A 4,836-nucleotide genomic window follows, 5' to 3' on the forward strand; every position below is an offset into this window, starting at 1 on the left:
AATTAATAGCAATTCCATCCTTCTAGTTAATTTCGACCAAAAAGCTTAGAGAAATTATTGATTCCTTTCCTTCTCTCTCTCATCTTTCATCAGTCCATTAGCAAAACACGTCATCTCTGCCTTTAAATTGTATCTCCACTTCACGTTGCCACTGCCGGACTCATTTCAAACTACCTTCATCACTTTCACGGATTATTGTTAAGAATTTTCCAAGTAATTTTACTGGCTTGCACCTTGTGTATTTTCTCAACACAGCAGTCAAACTTAACAAATCCAAAAGCCAACTTTCTGTTCTCTACCCTCTCCATTCACATACATACCAATCAAAGCAACAACAGTAAAAAAAAAAATCTATTCCTCTTGCCATCTTTTCCATCTCAGTAAATAACAACGCCATCCAAAATAAGTATGGTGTCAACTTTTCACATATGTCTTTTTATACAACCCATTTCCAATCTCTGTTGGCTCTACTTTGGAAATATATTCAGAATACAACTATTTTTTAGTACCTGCCCCATACCACCTTGGTCCAATCATCATCATGTCTCACCTCAATTATTGCATTAGTCTCCTGGTTGGTTTTCTTGCTTCCATCCCTGCCCCCTATAGACAGCAGTCAGAGAAAACCCATTAAAAAAAAAAGTAGGATCGTGTCATTCCTCCCTTCAAAACCCTCCTTTGGCTATTCATTTTACTCTAAGTAAAGCCAAATTTCCTACTATGTCATACAAGGCCCTGATCCTGATTACTTCTAAGACCTTACCTTCGACTACTTCCCTTTTTGATCACTCTGCTCAGCCACATTGATCTTGTTCATGGACCATTCCAAGGACAGTTTTGCTTCAGGGCTTTTGCATTTGCTGTTTGCTTTGTCTGGGAACACTAGACCCTCAGGAAATGTTTGGTTCACTTCGTTACCTGTTTTAAGTCTTTGGTCAAAAGTGCTGTACTTACCTTATCAAAGAGGCCTCTCATAAAAAAAAATTCCAGATATTTCGACATGATTAGTAGTTTTACCTAATGTTTTGGATCTTTACTCAAAAAGATCTTTATGAAACATTCTATTTCATTTTTCATTTCCTCATTGCTATTGTTATTAAGGGCAAATAATTCAATTTTACTGAGCTACAGTTTTTTCTTCTGTTAAAATAGAGGGCTGTACTAAGTGACCCCTAGTCTCCCCTGTAGCTCTGACATTCTATGAATCCATTAATCATGTTTTATACTTTTTATTGTGGTAAATACATGAGTAACAAAACATGTGCCATTTCAACAATCTTCACATATACAGTTCATTGGCATTAATAACGATCATCATTTGTCCAACCATCACCCAAATTTTTCTACCACCCTTAACAGAAGCTCAAGGAGCCCTGGTGGTGCAGTGGTTAAGCCCTTGGCTGCTAACCGAAAGACTGGTGGTTCAAATCCACCAGCCGCTCTGAAAGATGTGGCAGCCAGCTTCCAAAAATAACAACTTTGAAGACCCTACAGAGCAACTCTAATCTGTTGTCTTGAGTCAAAATTGACTCAGTGGCAATGGGTACCAAAAGCTCAATGTCCCCTAAGCATTGAATCCTCCTTTCCCCCTCCCTCCTTCCTGTCTACCCCTAGTAACAACTAATAAATTTTGGAGTTGAGTTGCTTCTGCGACCTGGTGCTGCTGCGGGTCTTTTTTCCAAGATGCCTGAGGAGACCCAGAGCCAAGACAAGCCATGGAGAAGAAAGATGTGGAGACGTTTGCCTCCCAGGTCAAAATTTTTTGGTTGATGTCCTTGATCATTGTCTCAAATTATGTAGGGTGGCTGTAAGAGAAATACAAGTGGATGGCTTTAACAAAGAGAAATTTATTTTCTCAAAGCCTCATAGGCTAGAAGTTCAAATTCAGGGCGACAGCTCCAGGAGAAGGCTTTCTTCCTCTGTCTCCTCTGTAGAAAGATCCTTCTCATAACCTTCTTCTGGACTAGGAGCTTCTCTGCACAGGAATTCTGGGTCCAAAGGACACGCTCTGCTCCCCACACTGCCTTCTTGGTGGTTTGAGGTCTCTCTGTTTCTCTGTTGGTTTCTCTCTTTTATATCTCAAAAGAGATTGATTCAAGACACGATCCAATCTTGTAGATTGAGCCCTGCTCATTAACATAACTGCCACCTATCCCACCTCATTAACGTCATAGAGGTAGGATTTACAACACAAAGGAAAATCATGTCAGATGACAAAATGGTGGATAATCACACCATACTGGGAATCATGGCCTAGCCAAACTGATACACATATTTTTGGGGGACACAATTCAATTCATGACAATCATCAATATTTTCTACTCGAAGAAAGAGATCTTTCTGACTAAGCTTATTTCAATTTCATCAGATGTTCAGGACAAAATCAGATATGAAACTTTACAGATCCCAGTAAACTAGAGTCTGGGCAAGAGCTGCATGTTAATCTCATTCCAAACAAGCGAGATTGAAACCTCATGATTGTGGACACTGGAATTGGGATCACCAAAGTGTTTATGGAAGCTTTGAGGCTGGCACAGACATCTCCACGATTGGCCAGTTTGAGATGGGGTTTTATTCTGCACACTCAGTTGCTGAGAAAGTGACTGTGATCGCCAAACACAAAGATGATGAGCAGCGTGTGTGAGAGTCTTCAGCAGGAGGGTTGTTCACAGTTAGGATGGACACAAGTGAACTTATGGGTCATGGATCAAAGGTTATCCTACATTTGAAAGAAGACCAAACTGAGTACATGAAGGAAAAAAGAATGAAGGAGATAGTGAAGAAAAATTCTCAATTTATTGGTGATCCAATTATTCCTTTTGTGGAGAAAAAATGAGATAAAGAAGTGAGTGATGATGAGGCTGAAGAAATGGGAGAAAAAGAAGAGATGGAGTCTGATGACAATCCTGAAATAGATGTTGGTTCTGATGAAGAAAAAGAAAAAAAGAAGGATGGTGACAAGAAGAAGAAAAAGGAGATAAAGGAATAGTACGTCGACCAAGAGGTACTCAACAAAACAAAGCCACTTGAATCAGAAATCCTGACAATATTACCAATGAAGAATATGGAGAATTCTGTGAGAGCTTGGCCAGTGACTGGGAAGATCACTTGGCCGTGAAGCATTTCTCAGTTGAAGGTCAGAGGAGCCCTGGTGGTGAAGTAGTTAAGAGTTTGGCTGCTGATTAAAAGGTCAGCAGTTCAAATCCACCATTCATTCCTTGAAGACCCTATGAGGCAGTTCTACTCTGCCCTATAAGGTCTCTATGAGTCGGAATTGACTCTATGGCAACGGGTTTGGTTTTTGGTCTCTTTGTCCGAAGACATGCTCCCTTTGACCTATTTGAAAACAGAAAGAAAAAGAATAACATTAAATTGTACATACGCAGAATTTTTAACATATATATCTGTGAGAAGCTAATCTCTGAATACCTGAATTTCATCATAGGCATGGTGGACTCTGAAGATCTCCCTCTAAATATTTCCCATAAGATGTTGCAACAAAGCAAAATTTTAAAAGCCGTCAGAAAAAATTTGGTCAAAAAGTGCTTAGAGCTCTTCACTGAACTGGTAGAAGATAAAGAGAACTACAAAAATTTTATGTGCAGTTCTCTAAAAACATTAAGCTTGGAATACATGAAGACTCTCAATAGGAAGAAGCTTTCAGAGCTGTTAAGATATTACACATCTTCTTCAGGGGATGAGATGGTTTCTTTCAAGGACTATTGCACCAGAATGAAGGAAAACCAGAAACACATATACTACATCACTGATGAAACCAAGGACCAAGTTGCTAACTTGGTCTTTGTGAAAAGTCTCCAGAAGCATGGCTTAGAAGTGATCTATATGATCAAGCCCATTGATGAGTACTGTGTCTACGAGTTGAAGGAATCTGAAAGAAAGACTTTAGTGTCAGTTACCAAAGAGGGCTTGGAAATTCCAGGAGAAGAAGAGGAGAAAAAAAAAAAAAGGAACAGGAAGAGAAAAAAACAGAGTTTGAAAATCTCTGCAAAATCATGAAAGACATCTTGGAGAAAAAAGTTGAAAAGGTGGTAGTGTCAAACTGATTCATCACGTCCCCTTGCTGCATTGTCACAGCACATATGGCTGGAAGGCAAACATGGAAAGAATCATGAAGGCTCAAGCCCTAAGAGACAACTAAACAATGGGCTATATGGCAGCAAAGAAACACCTGAAGATAAACAGTGACCATTCCATTACTGAGCAAAAGGCTGAGGCTGGCAAGAATGATAACTCTGTGAAGGATCTGCTTATCTTACTCTACAAAACCACACTCCTATCTTCTGGCTTTAATTTAGAAGATCCCCAGACACATGTTGACAAGATCTACAGGATGATCAAACTTGGTCCGGGTATTGATGAAGATGGTCCTACTGACAATACCAGAGCTGCTGTCACTGAAGAAATGTCACCCCTCGAAGGAGATGATGGCACATCGTGCATGGAAGAAGTCTCCTGAGCTCTGCCTGAGGGATCACTTGTACATGTATTTCATACTTTATCCTCATTCACTCTGATAATATATTTTCAAGGATTTTTTTTCTTTATTTTTGTTAATCTCTTAAAAATCTGTATGGCATGACAATAAGGGGAAGATTAAGATTTCTTTCTACTGCTAACTGTGATACTGTGCAGAGCTAGTAGTTTTCTTCTAGTTTCACATTACCTTATTTAACAGATCGAGGTAATGTTTTTTGTAGGGTGTATGTAACCTAATGTTAACTCAGTGGCCTAAAGTGTTTAGCTATTAGGCAGATTCCTTAGTAAATGAAATTTTTTGTCACTGAAGTCTTGAGATATACCTTGATGTTTAAAAGA

At 39.2% G+C, this 4,836-nt stretch overlaps 1 pseudogene; it reads left to right on the forward strand.

Annotated features, from left to right (window-relative positions):
- Positions 1-1,683: 1,683 nt before the first annotated feature.
- Positions 1,684-4,477, forward strand: LOC126060191 (heat shock protein HSP 90-alpha-like; annotated as a pseudogene).
- The last annotated feature ends 359 nt before the right edge of the window (positions 4,478-4,836 follow it).

The sequence above is a fragment of the Elephas maximus genome, chromosome 17 (genome assembly GCF_024166365.1).
Source record: "Elephas maximus indicus isolate mEleMax1 chromosome 17, mEleMax1 primary haplotype, whole genome shotgun sequence".
NCBI lineage: Eukaryota > Metazoa > Chordata > Mammalia > Proboscidea > Elephantidae > Elephas > Elephas maximus.